The following is a 19,929-nucleotide window of genomic DNA, read 5'->3' on the forward strand; positions in this document are numbered from 1 at the left end:
ATGGAGATGAATCGTCTGACCCAATTACCACGTGTTGTGAAAACACAGACTGTTTTGGCTTCTTTCAATTACTATGAACTACCCTCTCCACGTCAGGGTACCAAAGAGGCAATCCAGGTGCCTCTCTCTGGTAATAGCTAGCTGCTATTTTCAACGTGGACTACTTTGATGATAGTCCATCCATAGACTTGACCGTATAACCCCTATCATTTCACATCTTATTATCAACTCATGTTTCACCTCCTTTCTCTTTGCTTCTCAAGACACTCTTTCATCACTCCCCTCCATCTCTTATTTCTCACTGTCTGAATGATCAACTCTTTGTTCCTCTCTTTTGCATCCTCCTCCTCTTCTTTACCTTTCATCTCATCCCTCCACCTGTTACCTGCCCATTTGCCAAATCCCATTGTGTCAATTCACACTCAGTCTTATCTTCTCCCACAATATGTATTTTACACCCTCAACCGTCCCTTCTCACTTTCTCCAGCTGATCCCCGGGCTCCAGTGTGGGGTCTCCCCTCACCAGCCTCAGCCTCTCCAGTTGCTGGTTGTGAATGCGGTTGGGCAGCAGGAAGTTGAGTGGGAAGGTGATGTTCTCGGTGTTCCAGCGCCACGTCACGTCCACTGTTCCCAATTTGTTAATCTAGGTCCAAAAGGCTCTATAACAGCTTCTACCCGCAAGCATAAGATTGCTGAACAATTAATACAATGGCCACCCGGACTATTTGCATTGACCCCCCCCCCCTGTTTTTACACTGCTGCTACTCGCTGTTTAGTATCTATGCATAGTCACTTTGCCCCTACCTACATGTACAAATTACCTCGACTAACACGTGCCTCTGCACATTGGCTCGGTACCGGTACCACCTGTATTAAGCCTTGTTACTGTTATTTTATTTAAAACTTTTTTAAATTTTGTTTATTTAGTAAATATTTTCATAACTCTATTTTCTTCAAACTGCATTGTTGTTTTGGGGCTTGTAAGTAAGCATTTCACAGTAAGGTCTACACCTGTTGTATTCGGTGCATGGAACAAATAAAATTTGATTTGATTCCAGCAGACACTGGGAGATGAATTCACCTTTCACCTTTCTACACTGGAGTCGCTTACCAAGACGATAGTGAATATTCTTGACTGGGCGAGTTACAGTTTTGACTTAAATCTGCTTGAAAATCTATGACAAGACTTAAAAATAGTTGTCTAGCAACAGTAAACAACCAATTTGACAGAGATTGAAGAATTTTGAAAATAATAAACGGGCAAATGTTGTTGAATCCAGGTGTGCAAAGCTCTAAGAGACATACCCAGAAAGACTCATATTTTTATTTATTTGTACTTTTACCCCCTTTTCTCAGTCTTGTCCCATCGCTGCAACTCCCCTACGGATTTGGGAGAGGCGAAGGTCGAGAGTCATGCGTCCTCCTAAACACGACCATGCCTAGCCGCACTGCTTCTTGACACACTGCTCACTTAACCCGGAAGCCAGCCGCACCAATGTGTCAGCTTGCAGACCCCCAGCCCGCCACAAGGAGTCATTAGAGTGCGATGGGACAAGGAAATCCCGCCTGGCCAAACCCTCCTCTATCCCGGACGACGCTGGGCTAATTGTGTGCCGCCTCATGGGTCTCCCGGTCACGGCCGGCTGTGACACAGCCTGGGATTGAACCCGGGTCTGTATGCAAGCACAATTGCTTGCACTGTGATGCAGTGCCTTAGACCGCTGTGCCACTCGGGAGGCCCTATGTATTTCATTTTCAATAAATTTGCAAAAAAATCTAAAACATGTTTTCACTTTGTCATTATGGGGTATTGTGTGTAGATGGGTGACAAAAAAATCTAATCTAATCCATTTTGAATTCAGGCTGTAACAACAAACTGTAGAATAAGTCAAGGGATATGAATACTTTCTGAAGGCACTGTAAATGGATGGGGGGGAATAGAGGAAGCATACAGTACTCGCTTGAGCAGTGGTCACCAACCGGTCGATCACGATCGATTGGTCGATCACCAAGGCATTTTCTATTTCTTATTTGTTTCGGGTGAGAGGCAGCCTCACCGCTGCTCCCTCCCTCCCCTCAGACTGACCATCAGATGCAGGCCATCAGTCAAGTAAAACAAATAAGCTAATTATTATGCTCACTTAGCTGTGCCTCAATTAATACAAAAAATTATCTATGTGATCTATGTGATCATATGCCAAAATTGTTGAATTATAATTTCAAAATGGTCTGAGAAGAATAATATTGGCAGGTAATTCAAGCCCAGCCAATATGCAGTGATAATGTATTGGGCCTATAAAAAAATCTGTGCGGTAGATCTCAGCTTGCATTTTGACTCAGAAAGTGATCTTGACTCAGAAAAGGTTGGTGACCACTGGCTAGAGCAACTACATACAACAAATGATGATCAAACGGCACTTTATAGATCCAACACAACAATGAAGATCAAATGCACCTTTTTTCAAAACAGACCTGTGAATTAAGAGGACAGGACCACCCTGACTTTCCAACAGTTGATCCTTTTGTTGAAAATAACTTCAATGGCTAGGACTCCTATTTTGAAATCTAGATGTTTGACGACATAATGCATGCAACTTAACCAGGGGCACAACAGTATTTAACCTGACCATCTTGGGGTCCCATTTCCCTAATCGTAAGGCCATACTGTTGCTTTATTCCCAGAGGCTCGGTGCAGATGCAAGGGGTCACCCCAGGGGTCGTCAAAGATACTTGAGACTCTTCTGCTTGTTTCTAGATGCATCTCCATCCACCCTGAGACACAATGTCTGTCGTCCGTTTCATTCCCTCTTTTACACAGGATGCCAGATGCTTTTATACACGAAATGCGGCACAGGTTGGTCATGGTAAACTTATGAGGATTCTCCACAGGGCCCAAAGAGTAAACACAGGCAAGCCATGTCCGTCCCTGAGCCTTGTTCCAATGTTCATACTAGCCTACTACTAAGAATACATGCCCGATATATTGCTGCACACTAAGTGCTATGCTAGAATGGAAATTGGAACATGGCCATAAAGCTTGGTACTATAGCTGCTAATCAATGCTCAATTAAGCTTCAAAAGTTTTGAAGACTTCAAAGGCTTTGACGATGAATGCCTACTTCCCCTTTAACCTTAAGCTGAGTAGAAGTCAAATATTTCACAGTTATAAAGAATATTTCACAATAGCTTACTTTTCTTGTAATGTTAAGAGAGAAACTGCATTACCAAGACAGAACCTAGCATTTAACCTTGCCCATGGAAGGTCATGCCAGGCGAAAGCATTTAGAAAGCATATCTATTAGGAGTAGGGTCAGACAGAGTTTCTTTTTCAATGACTTGAAAGCGTTCCTGAATCCACAGGGGTATCTGCTCCGACTCCTCCCCCTGGCACAGACTAAAAGAGCAGAAACCTTTGATATTTTTTTATCATCAACCTCCACCGAAAGGCGATAATGGGAATGTTAAAATGTGTGGATGTTTTTTATGTGTCTGTGTGTGTGTGTGTGTGTGTGTGTGTTAACCCCATTCCCCTACTTCAGCATGATTTGCTACACCATAGCCATCCTTTACCTGCTCTTTCTCCTCACTTCGCTTTTCTTTTTCTCTGTTCTACATGATATGTGAACAGAGAAAAATAATCTACTAACTGTCTTCTTTTTCATTCCTCCATAGCCCTCTCCACAGGCAGATCTCACCAATGCAGGGAGCAGTTTCTCCTCCAGTAGTGACACAAAGGCTAGAGTGTCTGCCCCTTCCTTGGCTGAGAGGTCATAGTCAGCGTTGTATTTCTGAAAGACAGGACAGTCAGCCACTTAGTTTAGATATTGGGATATCAGGTCCTAGATGAGAGCATGGATGCATGGTCCCCCCGTACAAAAGAGTCAATAGAATTCACTAGGAAAAAGGCATTGCAAAAGTTAAAGTTCTGGTGAAAAAGCCTTTACAAAGCTCAAAGAGTTTGAAGAATGTGCTCAATATCCACTGAAGTAGCTAGCAAGTTTACTAGATAGCTACAGTAGGGTGGAGGCTGCTGAGGGGAAGACGGATCATAAGAATGGCTGGAACGGAGCCTATGGAATGGCATCAAACATGTTTGATACCATTTCACTCATGCTGCTCCAGCCATGACCACAAGCCTGTCCTCCCCAATTAAGGCGCCACCAACCTCCTGTGCTCCAATAGTTGCCTTGGTAACCAAACGGAACAGACTTCCTAGTTTAGCTAGCCAAACCATCAGTCCTAGCTTGCCATTATGAAAATCAAATTCAACAATGCCAACAAGGTTTTCAACTTGACTTTTGCTTTTCGAAAGTACAGAAGCTCAATAGAACATGCAATAATGAACTATAGCCATTGAATTCTACCGTGCTGATACACCATGCGTCATAGGGAAATAATACACGCTCTAGAATGGCCTTCAAGCTAATCAGAAACAAGTACTCAACAATGCCATGGCATAAGAAGTTTTAAAACAGTGAAAACCAACTGTAATCTTTAAGAGAAAAGGGCTGCCAGCTTATTCTGTAGTATAAGTCTGAGCACTGCTGTCAACACAAAGCAACCACAAACCATCTATTAAAAACCTTGTTACCAAAAGAAAGACCATGGCAATCATGTGTCAATAAATGGAAGGATCCTAGAATGACACCTTAACTTACCCCTCATCGTTTGTCCACTTCCTCTACACATGGACCCTTTGCCAGGACTCATTAACCATAAACCTCTTTGCCAAGACGCATAACTGTCAAACTGCTTCCGTAAGCCACAATAACTATAAAACACTTTGCCAAGACCCAAGACTAAACTAAATGCCATGACCCTGACTTGCACACTCATTTCCAATGAAGTTTTATACTGTCAGTGTCCAAAGAAAAGTATAATGAAAGCAATTGAAAGCAGTCATTCATTTATAAATACTGTGAATACTAAGGCCAATATAAGTATTTGAAAACACCATTTGAATTTGAACCCTGGCCTTTTCCTACGGTGAAATATATTTATTTTTTTTGTGAAAAAACAAGCTTTTCTTAGGACTCCAATGAGACGGTCCCAATTCGATCTCTACCCCTCCACCTTGGCCCTAACCTCTCAATCTGTAAGGTGGAAGCAATATGGTGGACGCTTACCACAACACTGCTAAACTGTTGCACAATCTGAGAGATATACTACAAAGCAGGATCAATGAGTTAACTTTGAGAAAGAGACAGAAATAACTATTGATTGATTTCTGAAAGCTAAACTTAGATGTGTTTTGTTGAGTCCACTCTGTTTTGTTGAGTGCACCTTTTGGTTTTCGCTCTAGCACTACACAGCTGCTTCAAATAACCAACTCATCATCAAGCTTTGATTAATTGAATCAGCTGTGTAGTACAAAGATATGCACCGTGGGGGTGGGGGGGATGGACCGAGTTTGGGAAACTCTGAATTAGACCATGTCCATTTCAAGCTTATCTCCCTAAAATAATTATATTAAGGCATGTTAGCTGGCTAACTCATTGATCCTGATTTGTAGTATACCCTCCGGTGACTTTATGAGAGACCCTTCCAATCTATGCATAGAGTTTATGATCTACGATTTATACACCTGAGACTCGTAACCCAGCCTAAAACACAAAAGTAAACCTAGTGAATCAATATGCCAAGACTTTCTACCAATACAAGTCAATGCTCATAGCCAGTTAACCTCAACTTATAGCCAGTTAATCTCTACCCCAAGACTCACTGTCCATGATCAACAAACCACAATTTCCCTAGACACTAATATATAAGGTCCTCCAGTTTTGCCTACCATCTTCCTTTTGCATACCAGTAGTATCAGTATGGCACAAGTGAAATAACCCTCACACTGATGCAGGTGTTCCTTCTTAATACGTTTCTTAACCATACTTCTTAATATGGTTGGTATAATGTTTTTTATTTATTATGAACCTAACCTTTTCCAATTAAATGCAACAGTGTGGACCTCCCCTTTTTTGTACTGATGATTTCAGGTGAACACAACAACTAAATAACTAGTACCCAACCCAAATATGGATGAGGATGTCTTCTAGAGATTCATCATTACCATGTAGTCACTGGAGCTCAAGAAAACCCTTCTGAAACCAAGTTGTGCCTTGGCAAAATAGGATTTATTCTGCATGCCCAGAATATATAACCAAGAGAAAATCCATTGGGGCCAAAAGCATTACACATTGGACATCAGTTCCTGACTATGATGATCCCTACAAATGGCTCTGGATGTCAGTCACCTGTTTATTAGAACAGTTTAGTGTTACATTAACACACATCTGTTTCCTACAGAACAGCTCCTAATTTGGAAGGGCATGGTTACCCACATGTTTCCTGTGTAAAGGGATGGGGGGTGGAGGGAGAGGCTGTCTTTCACCTGTTTAGTATTAATCTCCCCTGTGGGAAGGGGAAGAGACATGGTGGGAATAGGACTCACCTGTTTTCTAAGGTGAATGATGACATTACTGGGTTTGGAAAGACTACCAATGCTTTCCTCTGTGGTCTTCAGTGCCGGCAAGGTACCTGAAACGAGGGACCAGAACAGTCAGCCCAAAGGGCGCTTTCAAGGTCGTCTTTATTGCATTCGTGCTGAGCAGATTATCAGACCTCACAACACCTGGAAAAGTGTTTAACATCTCAGCAACCACATTAATATGATATAGAGATCTTCTGAGATGCGTAGCGAGATTACAAAGAAAACGACCAAGACCGTAACCATTACAACCGCAGACTCGTCTGAACCCCCTGTGGCTTGAAGAAGACAGGAGGCTACAGCCAAAATGGGCTGGAACACAAAGGTGGTGGTATTGGGAGAATTAAGAATGTCAGGTGCTTGCGGACCTTTTGGTGCTTGCAGACGTGTTGCTACCCCACGACCTGTGACCCCTGTTCTACTCTAGTGAGAAGAGGGGGAAAGTGAGAGCTTCCTGTCCACATATATCAAACCATCACTCTATGTTCCTAAGGGTGAGTGAACGCAGACTGTGAAGTAAAGCTATGTTCTACTCAGGTGCTGTGTGACCCAGTGACTGTATGACCTGTGACCCTTTACTGAGTTCAGCGAGGATTTCCTTTTCTTCTCCCCCTTTACTCAGAAGAGTGTCAAGTCAGGTTCACCGAGGGCGAGTTCATTCATTCCAAAAAAAGGCATGGTGAGTACAAGGGCTGGGAATTGCCAGGGACCTTACAATACGGTATTATCACGATACTCAGGTTCCGATAAGATATGTCTTGTGATTCTCCTGATTCTATAGTATTGCGATTCGATTGCGATTTAATGTTCCAAACATATTGCTCACTATACAGTATGTCTGCTGCAGAGAGGCGAGAGAGAATGAGAAAATGATCTGTTTTGATCTGTCATGGAATTGTTTTATTATTTTTTTTATTTTCACCTTTATTTAACCAGGTAGGCAAGTTGAGAACACGTTCTCATTTACAATTGCGACCTGGCCAAGATAAAGCAAAGCAGTTCGACACATACAACAACACATAGTTACACATGGAGTAAAACAAACATACAGTCAATAATACAGTGAAAAATAAGTCTATATACAATGTGAGCAAGTGAGGTGAGATAAGGGAGGTGAAGGCAAACAAAATATATAAATAAATAAAATAAAAATTAAAAAGTATAAAAAAAGGCCATGGTGGCGAAGTAAATACAATATAGCAAGTAAAAACACTGGAATGGTTGGTTTGCAGTGGAAGAATGTGCAAAGTAGAGATAGAAATAATGGGGTGCAAAGGAGCAAAATAAATAAATAAATACAGTAGGTAAAGAGATAGTTGTTTGGGCTAAATTATAGATGGGCTATGTACAGGTGCAGTAATCTATGAGCTGCTCTGACAGCTGGTGCTTAAAGCTAGTGAGGGAGATAAGTGTTTCCAGTTTCAGAGATTTTTGTAGTTCGTTCCAGTCATTGGCAGCAGAGAACTGGAAGGAGAGGCGGCCAAAGGAAGAATTGGTTTTGGGGGTGACCAGAGAGATATACCTGCTGGAGCGCGTGCTACAGGTAGGTGCTGCTATGGTGACCAGCGAGCTGAGATACGGGGGGACTTTACCTAGCAGGGTCTTGTAGATGACCTGGAGCCAGTGGGTTTGACGACGAGTATGAAGCGAGGGCCAGCCAACGAGAGTGTACAGGTCGCAGTGGTGGGTAGTATATGGGGCTTTGGTGACAAAACGGATGGCACTGTGATAGACTGCATCCAATTTATTGAGTAGGGTTTTGGAGGCTATTTTGTAAATGACATCACCTAAGTCGAGGATTGGTAGGATGGTCAGTTCTACAAGGGTATGTTTGTCAGCATGAGTGAAGGATGCTTTGTTGCGGAATAGGAAGCCAATTCTAGATTTAACTTTGGATTGGAGATGTTTGATATGAGTCTGGAAGGAGAGTTTACAGTCTAACCAGACACCTAGGTATTTGTAGTTGTCCACATATTCTAAGTCAGAGCCGTCCAGAGTAGTGATGTTGGACAGGCGGGCAGGTGCAGGCAGCGATCGGTTGAAGAGCATGCATTTAGTTTTACTTGTATTTAAGAGCAATTGGAGGCCACGGAAGGAGAGTTGTATGGCATTGAAGCTCGCCTGGAGGGTTGTTAACACAGTGTCAAGAGAAGGGCCAGAAGTATACAGAATAGTGTCGTCTGCGTAGAGGTGGATCAAAGAATCCCCAGCAGCAAGAGCGACATCATTGATGTATACAGAGAAGAGAGTCGGTCCAAGAATTGAACCCGGTGGCACCCCCATAGAGACTGCCAGAGGCCCGGACAACAGACCCTCCGATTTGACACACTGAACTCGATCAGAGAAGTAGTTGGTGAACCAGGCGAGGCAATCATTAGAGAAACCAAGGCTGTCGAGTCTGCCGATGAGGATGTAGTGATTGACAGAGTCAAAAGCCTTGGCCAGGTCAATGAATACGGCTGCACAGTATTGTTTCTTATCGATGGCGGTTAAGATATCGTTTATGACCTTGAGCGTGGCTGAGGTGCACCCATGACCAGCTCTGAAACCAGATTGCATAGCGGAGAAGGTACGGTGGGATTCGAAATGGTCGGTAATCTGTTTGTTGACTTGGCTTTCGAAGACCTTAGAAAGGCAGGGTAGGATAGATATAGGTCTGTAGCTATAACAGTTTGGGTCTAGAGTGTCACGCCATTTGAAGAGGGGGATGACCGCGGCAGCTTTCCAATCTTTAGGGATCTCGGACGATACGAAAGAGAGGTTGAACAGACTGGTAATAGGGGTTGCAACAATGGCGGCGGGTAATTTTAGAAAAAGAGAGTCCAGATTGTCTAGCCCAGCTGATTTGTACGGGTCCGGGTTTTGCAGCTCTTTCAGAACATCTGCTATCTGGATTTGGGTGAAGGAGAAGCTGGGGAGCTGTTTGCCGGGGTTAGGGTAGCCAGGAGGAAAGCATGGCCAGCCGTAGAGAAATGCTTCTTGAAATTCTCGATTATCGTGGATTTATCGGTGGTTACAGTGTTACCTAGCCTAAGTGCAGTGGGCAGCTGGGAGGAGGTGCTCTTGTTCTCCATGGACTTAAAAGTGTCCCAAAACCTTTTGGAGTTAGATGGCTCCTTCAAAGACAGATAGATCATTTTAGGAAGACTCAAAAAGCAGCAATATCCAGGATTATCCTGCCTTAACAAGACAAATGTGTACTAGCCTTATGCTGACAGGGGAAGTGTCTCTGAATTTTTCCATTTAACTCAATCTTAAGTTAAACCCTGGGACATGTCAGGCCAACAAAATGAAATGACCAACCTGTGCTCCCTAAATTATGCCTACGTGTAGGCCTAGGCTAGGCCTCTTGAAAGTTGACAAGGGGGGGAATACATTCAATATATAAAAACAAAGACGTCAATCATCGCTTTGGCATGAAGTAGGCTAAAAGTAGTCGCTCTTACAGGGTTAAATTACATGTAGCTTGGTGGTGGTGGTAGTGGTAGGAGGGGGAAGAAAAAGGAGAGGGGTGACGAGGCCCTAGGTCGTCTTTCTGAGTTTCAACCCCCCATTTCTGAACACGCCAGAAAACCACAGTTAAAAATTATTAAACACAGATACCCTCGCCCGGGACTGTTTGCAAATTCCGCTAAGGATTGAGGCATTCTGTGGCGAGACGAGGGACAAGCTCGGAGCGCTTTATAAATCATCCTCGTTTTTGGGTGTCTGCAGGGATGGAGTGGAACGCATAGCCTATTTCAAATAGAGAGGGCAATAAAAACCTACAGAACAGTAAACAAACGAAATACAAGCCAAGTACGCTAGCCTCAACTTGGTCCAAATTTCTGATTTATTTTGAAATTCATCTTTGAAACGTTCAAAACGAGGGCCTGAACATGGCCAACAGCATACTACCAACAGCCTAGTTTGCTCCAGAATTTAGTTTCTAGGAGGAGCTAGCCTAAAGTAGGCTATACCACAAAGTATGTCAACATTAAAAGTAGGCTATGCCTGGATAATAACAAAATCATTGACTTTACCAAAATTCCCTGGTTTTCCATAATTCTTGGTTGTGATATTCCTGGAATCAGAAGGGAAAATAAGTACAAAACCTGGGAATTTTAGGAAGGTTACTGGAATGTTGCAACCTTACTCCTGACCAATATACTTTTATTGTTAAGTAGAAAACAGGTAACTGGAAAGTCAAAGAATGAAGACAGCAGCTAGACCAGAACATTGGTACTCAGCCAGATGGATGTGTATACAAGAAAATGACCTTTAACCCTCCCACATGAGCATTAGCTGTAGTGCACCCCTCCCTCCCTCAGAGTAGGCCATGGCCTCTGTGTGTGAGTGTAGTTATAATAATTGAGAAGGCTCAGGGCATTGTGGCTACTACCATACGTTAGAAACAATACTCCACCCCTCTCGGGTGTGGGTTCAGTAATGGGAGACCCCACTTTGTTGTAGACGAGAATGAAAACCATAAAAAAAAATCCTGCCACAGGAAAAATAATGGGAGTGTTTCCTTCCCTCTGTGCGATTTGCAAAATGCTTTTAAATCCCCTTTCCTGCAGAAAAATGCTATTTAGGTTTGCCAGCTGAAGTGTGTCTGGCTTGAGGGACACGAAAGAAACGTTCAGGTTTAGATCACTAACCTAGTTGCCTAAGTGATTAAACAGAAGCTGACCTGAACATTGTTCATTAACATGGTTTTAACTACTGTGGATTATGCCATAGCTGCCCGAGATAGGGAGAGAGATGAGATAGGCATCTGTGGTCTGTGCTGTTTAGATACAAATCATGGAAGTTGAGAAAGCTTGACAAGCATTTGGGTTTTAGACCCCCTAAAAATACATGTCAAGGAGGGAGCCACAGTAATTGTGAGAGGGCTTTATGGGTCGGCAGGAAATTTCTTTGTGGCTCCCAAACACATCAACTCATTTTTTTGTTTGAACTTATGCACTGGTGCCATGGTAACCAATTAGGTGTGGGGCATGTTATCAAGATAACTCTAGTAAGGATTTTTACCCAGTGTTGTAGTACTCAAGACCAGTCTCGAGTCCGGTCTCGAGACCACGTATTGTGCACATATTGAGTCTCTCGGTCCTGATACATTTGTTACTCAGTCTTGACTGAGACCATCATTTCTTCCCGAGACCAGCCAGGACCAGCGGAGTAAAAAAACTCAGAGTAATCAGCTTCCATTCAGACATCGCATAAAAGTGCTTCGCCAGGCCAAATATATACATTCTTGAAACATGAATATATCTTATCGCCTACTGAAACCTGTGATTCCTGCTTTACTCAGAACATTACTGTCCTTTACTTTCGTAAAAAAATATCCTGAAAACTTTTCACAATTTCCTTGACTCGCTGGTAGGGAAGAGTGGGGGAAATTGTTGGAAAGTTGTGCTCTCACTATTAGTAAAGGTCAGACTGGGAAATTGTAATTGTAAATGTATTTCTTATAGAGACAGGTTGGGGCAGTTGCACACCTATTGGACCTAGGCTTCCAGTGTGTGTCGGGCGTGTGATGCTGAAAGGACAGCAACCGTAATAACAGCGAACTCATGTAGGAGAGTGCAATTTTTACTTACAAAAAAATATTGTAGTCAGAGTGCAGTATAACTGAAATACTGCATCTAAATATTTATGTTATCTTCCCCTTTCTTGGCTTTGCTCAAGTTTCTTTGAACCCCTCTCGTGGTGGTGATGGCTGCATGCTGTTTAGACAGCTGCACTGGACAGTGAGATAATCCATGCTGGCGTAATTGAAAACAGGCCAGCCAGGGTTCAAAGCAAGTCCCTATAACACCAACAAAATTAAGAGCCGGTCCCTTTCCATGTGCCACCATTCACAATGACATCAGCATGAATTGTGTGTTAGTTAGATGAACAGACATTGAATTAGGATTTAGAATAATTTAATAGGATCTCTTGTTAACAGCCCTCTGATGTTCACTGCCATAATTAACCCTATGCCAAATACAGAGCAAACACTAGGCTAACCCCTTAATGGTTTAAACAGTCAATGATCTCAAACAAACACCATCTGGTAATCATGGTCACGAAATAGCCTAGTGTTTACTCTGTCCATAAATATTTCAGTGTATGACCTCAGATAATTGTATATTTAGTTAGTAGTAGTAAATTAATCTAAACAAAAAGTCAATGCCATTTTAAATAATGTTGATATTTCACTTCACAAATTAATGCATATTGTGGACTGGATATTGCAGTGGCCACTGATCAGCCAATATATTCTTATTCGGTGAGGTTTTAATGGCAGTTGGCATCCAATATGTTGCATTCCTGTTACCAACTGAACGGGAGTACAAATCCATTATACAATGTGATACAAAATTGAAAAAGAAAATATAATTAGCCTGCCAACCAATGTCCCCTCAAAACATGTTGACACTGAGCACATTTCAGGTCTGCTAAGCGCAAACTTGAACGTTGTGAAAATTCTGTGCAACTTCCAGCGCTCGTTTACTGTGAACACTGAGGCTGTACCCGCTTTAAGTTACAGTTTTAACAGTGGCCATGTAGGCTATTGTGGCTATTTTATCATAATGTAGGCCTACCAGAGTGGCCTACCATCAAAAACAATGGAGTAAATGCATCCATAACAATTTAACATGGAAATAGCTGTTATATCATTCAGCCTACAGTAGCAGCCAATGTGTGGTGTTCAATGTAGGCCTACATTCCATGAGACTTTTGAAAGAAAAACATGCAGGGCTTGACATTAGCCTGTTTATCCTTCAGACAAGATGTGTGATGTAAGAAACCACTTTACAAAATAAAATGCATTATTATTCCCATTATTACAGAGAATCAGACAAATTATGCTACCTTCTGCCTGTTGGCTACTTAGCTTATTCAAGCCTGTCTCAAAATACAACACTGCCCCTTTAAGACAAAAAAAATTCTTTACCTGACTCGCTTTCCAATGATGTCTAGAAATGTACACATTTTGTGCTCTTGTAGGAAGCAATCACTCCCCTATTTCTGACAACAAGTTATCTATAACTGAGTTAATAACTCACTAACTAGTAAAGGATATGAACAAAATGTGCACGTGTCTGCATGCAGCTCTCGCTGTGATCTCAAACCAAGTGCATCTATTCACGACTGCTCATGCTGTCAACACAGTCCAGTTCATAGTAAATGGCACAGATCCATATGTGGCAATGGTCTATTTGCATATAGGCCTACTGCAGCTCTGATTGCACTGGTCTGTGTAGAGTACAGGCTGAGTATCAAGTGTCAATGTAATAGATGCATTCTGCCTACAACAACATTTCTTAAATAGTTTGTTTTGTTTCGGTATTTTGCATTGAAAGTGGTTAATATTGTGTTGATTCGATCACAATTGCCACAGTAAAGGGAAACGTTGATAGTGTTAACAGGGAAAACCCTAGAACAGTGGTCACCGACCTTTTCTGAGTCAAGATCTCTTTGAGTCAAAATGCAAGCTGAGATCTACCGCTCAGATATGTTTTTACATGACTTATAAAATGCAAGCATTAACCAATGAAAACATTAACATTAACAGTACTGTAGCAATGAGGTTTGTTCAGTTATCTATTGGCCCAATACATTATCAATGCATATTGGCTTTGCTTGAATTGCCCTGCCAATGCATTGCTGTTTGGGCCATTTAAAAATACATATATTTCCAAATTAGAGGTAGGCTATATGAACACATCAGTAACAGATCCATTGTTGTATTACTTGTGAAGCACAGCTGATTGAGCATACATTTAAATAATTTGCTTTTTATTTGTATTTTACTGGGCTGATAGTGACTGCATCTGATGGTCAGTCTCAGTGGAGGGAGATGGCAGCGGACTGAGGGTCTGCCTCTCAACATCCTCCGCTCTCCCTTTCCTCCGCTTACACTGACCAAAAAGAACACATCTTCAAGATGATTTTGAAACTCAAGTCGCACCACATAATTTATGCCACATGCACAAATTCATGTTTTTTAGTCATATGAACAGTGAAAGTGAAATATTCCTTGATATTAAAAAGACCCAAGCCGCTAATAATAACAACGCAAGCCTATAGATACACTTTCCTACTCATTCATTACTACTGCAGTGCTTGTTGTAGCGCTGGGTGGAAATAGGTAGAACGTGCATTTTATGGCTTATAAAAGTGGTGAATACAAAGTGCTGACAGTGGTGAATGAACTCACTCATATAAACCGCATCTATTTGCTGTATTCGTTGACAGTCTCTCTAGTCATGATTTAAAAAAAAAAAGAAATCTCACAGTATCAACTTTGCTGTAGCTTTCTTTTATGTCTGCTACGTTACTGCAGGCATGGTTATCTGAGCCATCCGATTGGCCAGCGGTAGGCCTATAATGCACTTGATTTGCTCTCTGGGCCGGGAAAACAGTTTGTACCTTTTAGACACATGAAATGGTTCAAAATGGCAACAGTTTGCCTAAGCGGCGCACAGGGCAGCTGAATCGGGTGCACCTACTGCCAACAGCCAGAGACAAATAAAAAAAAAAATAGGAACACAAGGCTATTGTTGTTTGGCGATCAACTGGGAATACCTTGGAGATCGACACCTGTGGTAAATGCAATTGATTGGACATGATTTGGAAAGGCACACACCTGTCTATATAAGGTCCCACAGTTGACATGTCCCACAGTGCATGTCAAATCAAATCAGAGCAAAAACGAAGCCATGAGGTCGAAGGAATTGTTTGTAGAGATCCAAGACAGGATTGTGTCGAGGCACAGATCTGGAGAAGGGTACCAAAAAATGTCTGCTGCATTGAAGGTCCACAAGAACACAGTGGCCTCCATCATTCTTAAATGGAAGAAGTTTGGAACCACCAAGACACTTCTTAGAGCTGGCCGCCCAGTCAAACTGAACAATCGGTGGAGTATCCCATCACTGCAACTCCCGTACAGACTCGGGAGAGGCGAAGGTCGAGAGCCATACTTCTTCCGAAACACGACCCCGCCAAGCCGCACTGCTTCTTGACACATTGCTCGCCTAACCCGGAAGCGAGCTGCACCAACGTGTCAGAGGAAACAGCGTAACACTGGCGACCGAAGTCAGTGTGCAGGCACCAGGCTGTCACAAGGAGGCGCTAGAGCTTGATGGAACAAGGACATCCCAGCCAGCCAAAACCTCCCATAACCTGGACAACGCTGGGCCAATTGTGCTTCACCTGATGCGTCTTCCGGTCGCGGCTAGCTGTGACACAGCCCCGGATCGAACCCGGATCTGTAGTGACGGCTCAAGCACTGTGATGCAATGCCATTAGACCGCTATGCAACTCTTGAGGCGCAATGCTATGTTTTACATGAGTCATTCGAGATGAAATTACTTGGATTAAAAAAGTTTACCATGAGGTCAAAGGAATTGTCCGTAGAGCTCCGAGACAGGATTGTGTCAAGGCACAGATCTGGGGAAGGGTACTAAAAAATGTCTGCAGTATTGAAGGTCCCCACGAACACAGTGGCCTCTATCATTCTTAAATTGAAGAAGTTTGGAACCAACAAGACTCTTCCTAGAGCTGGCCTTTGTCAGGTAGGTGACCGAGAACCCGATGGTCACTCTGACAGCTCCAGAGTTCCTCTGTGGAGATGGGAGAACCTTCCAGAAGGACAACCATCTCTGCAGCACTCCACCAATCAGGCCTTTATGGTAGAGTGGCCAGACGGAAGCCACTCCTCAGTAAAAGGCACATCACAGCCCGCATGGAGTTTGCCAAAAGGCACCCAAACTCTCTCAGACCATGAGAAACAAGATTCTCTGGTCTGATGAAACCAAGATTGAATTATTTGGCCTGAATGCCAAGTATCACGTCTAGACCACTAGCTAGTCACCTCAGTACTCACCCTCTGTCGCATTATGTTGAAGGGAAATTATTTATGTGACGATGGGACCCTGTAACTTACTTATTGTAGTCAGCTATTGTATTTCTTACCAGAACGATTAGACAGTCTGTATCAACAGAGGGTAAACCCCAATCGCCTTTCCAGCAGTACAACTCCAAGAGTTCATTCTGTTTGTGTCTTTGTGAGGTATTGTTCGTTTTGACTCTACTAAGCCTTTTCCTAGTTCGTTTGTGAGAACCAGTTACAGCCTTCAGTCCTAGTTTTGATTCACCTGCCTGTTTGCCTATCTGTGTATGACCATTGCCTGCCTGTGACCACGATTCCTGCCTTCTGCGAAGGCGAATTAAACATCTGTCGCGCTCTGCACGTGAATCTACACATTTTTCTCCCTGAGTATTCATTACAGAAACTAGGAAACTGCCGACTCGCTTTCAGTCGGAGTAAGAGTTTTGGACCAATGATACCTGGGAAATCCGTTTATATCTAGAGGAAAATCTGCAATGGGTTGGAGTCGGTGAGAGTCACAGGAAGTGGTCTTTTGATTTTTGGTGTGTCTGCGGATCAGAAGAAGCGTGTTTTAAGCCATCATGCAGGGCATAGCCCCACCTGTTTTGAGCCCCACCTGGTTAGCAAAAAACAAAACATTTTGTTGTTGTTGTTTTTGCCTGTTTTGCATGTTATCTTGGCATTAATAAGTGTCACATATCAGTTTGCAAAAAATGTTAAAAAAAATAAAATAAATTGTTAATAAAGCCGTATACAAACATAGTCTCTTTTTTGCTTTCTTGAGTAAAGCAGCTCCAAAATGCAGGTGTTTCAGCCTAGCTCAGTGCTTTCTGTGGTGGATTGGCAGCCAGTGGAAAATACAGAGCGTAGGCGTTAGTAATCTTCTCTAGTTGCGCCATGATTATCTCAGTTTTGGAGTGCCCTGTCAGGGTGAAGGAGACCGAGGTTTTATCTGGAGGTGGTGAGCAGAGTGGAAGTAATGAGTGAGTGGGAAGAAACATTGGTTGTAAGAGCCATCACAACCAGTGAAGGTTTCTCATCAATCGAGGAATCGTGAAATGTTAAAAAGGTGGACTTTGCATTACTTATTGCAATGGGCATAAACTTTACAGCACAAGCGGAGAAGTCTGAGAGAATTGGAATCAGTGTGAATGCAATTGGCATTTGCAATTGGCAAACGACCGGTTCGATTCAGTCTTATGTAGCAAGATTTTAAATTGTGTTTTTTTTTACATTGGAATAAAATGTAGCCTATTAAACCACCAGTTGTGTATTCATTAATTGTATTCCTTTGCAAAAGGTTTTGTTTGTTGAGAAATGTTTTGTAACGATCTGCGACTAATGAATACACCCCAGTCCTAGAGACAGACAGTTTGGCTCTCACAATGTACCAATGTTTTTAGCTCTGTTGCCCTAGATTTCCGAGACTACTGTCCCGAAGGTCCTGTGTAGAGTCTGTGCTGCGTCGTTACTGTAGTCTATTTTCTGTGAGGGTAACCATCTTAGGACCATGCTTTTCTTGAACAATTGTTTGGGTGTGGTCAAATAATATTTACCTTTCCTTTGTTCAATTAACCCTTTAACACTAATTCTGAAAAACTGACCAATACTGAGAAGTTATTGTTTAACCTTTAGTATGTGTGTGCACAGCTGAAAGCTTGTAGTAAGTGACTGAAAGTGTGACTGATTGAAGTCCTTGGTCCAAAAGAGCCCTTATCCTAAAGGGCAGATGAGCTGTTGCTGGAGGATCTCAGTAAAGGGCAGATGAGCTGTTGCTGGAGGATCTCAGTAAAGGGTATCAATTAATACATTCAGAATTTTAAAACTGAGTTTATTGTGTGTGTTGCGTTTGTACAGACCAACCCAATGCTGTTCTGACCCTAGATATTCAGTGGAGAGATTGGCACTATTAGATGTAAGACACACAGACTGGGAGTATGAGTGGTTTAAGGACAGGAAGGATTTTCAGCATATTTTTGTTTATTGAGTTGTGATTGAATCATGGTTTGATTGTGTTGAACTATAGACTGCATGTTCCTCAGTTGACATTTTTTTGTGGTCTGAGAGGCAATTGAGAGGTAGTCAGTGACAGTTCATATGATGTTTGATGTTGTCAAATGTTGTGTGGAAGGCTGATGACTCTTGGTTGGTTGCCTTTGACAATGGCACCTGCCACTTGCCAATTAGCAGTGCACAATAAGCTTAATAAGATCATCCATTCTGAGCAGAATAGGGTAGAGGTCAAATGTTGAAATGGAGGTTTGCATCCTGATATCCATACTAAACCTAGGCATGATGTGTTGTGTTTTGTTTCAGTCTTTTTTACATTTATTTCATTTAAAAAAAAACTTTAAATCAACCTTTTCGGGGTTCTTGCATCATTGAAGTCAAAATTTGACATTTATGGCAGATAACATTTAACATCTGCGGTAAGCAGGACAGATGTCAAATAACATCATGATTGATTAGTTCATGTTGCTCTTCCATAAAAAAAAACTGAAAACCCTGTAGATTGCACTTCATGGACCACGGTATAGGTAAATAGCAGACAAGGCATAATTAGGTCAAATATGATTCATTATACCGCTGGGTGGCACTAACCACATACAGACAGCCAACAGATTGCAGGCAGCCAGAATGAAAACATTTTCATTTTTTATAGTTAAAAATCCACAGAAAGTCTGCACCCAATGTCTCACCAGCCTGAATGTGATATGATGTTAATTTGGTCATATATTGGTAAAGACAATCCCAGCCTTGAACAATGTTGTGGCCATGGAAGAAAATGCAAGAAAACAGGTACTGTACCTCGTGTTGTTGATTATTTGTGTTGTGTTGGATTGTTAATCGGGCAACTCAGTCAAAGCCTAGGTGCAGTATATATAGCCTATATCATGAGTCTTATGCATGGTTGGGTAAATTACTTTGTGAATATAATCCGTTAAAGTTACTAGTTACCTGTCCAAAATTGTAATCAGTAACGTAACTTTTGGATTAACCAAACTCAGTAACATAAAATTATTACTTTCAGTTACTTTTGGATTACTTGCGCCTTTAAAATGCATTAGAAGACAAAAGGATCCATCAAACGGGTTTGGTGTTTTATCATTGTGGTCTCTGACTTGTGGCCAGGTGGAACAAACTTAAACTTGTGCCATTTCTCAATGCTGAATTGAATGTCATTGCAAAAACAAAAGTGTCAATGTATTTTTTCTGCAAACACCCTTTCTGAGTTTAAAATTAATCCAAGTATTTGTTTTATTTTTTTAAGTATTTGTAATCTGATTACAATATTTTTGCTGGTAAGGTAACTGAATAGTTTGTTTAAAAAAGAATCAGATTACATGTAATCAGTTACTGCCCAACCCTGGTCTTATTCATAGTTTTATTTGTGGTTGATAAGTCGCATCCCACAGTGTTTGCCATTCCACAACAGTGTGTTAATTGTTCCAACATGACAAGTCATTTGGTTGGATACAAGGGCTTATTAATAGTAAACAAGGGTGTTCCCTACTCCAAGGCTGTGCGACATCAAATACAACCTATTATATATTAATTAAAAAGCCAAGCTACGTACGTCAAC

This window comes from Salvelinus namaycush, chromosome 27, assembly GCF_016432855.1.
Source record: "Salvelinus namaycush isolate Seneca chromosome 27, SaNama_1.0, whole genome shotgun sequence".
NCBI lineage: Eukaryota > Metazoa > Chordata > Actinopteri > Salmoniformes > Salmonidae > Salvelinus > Salvelinus namaycush.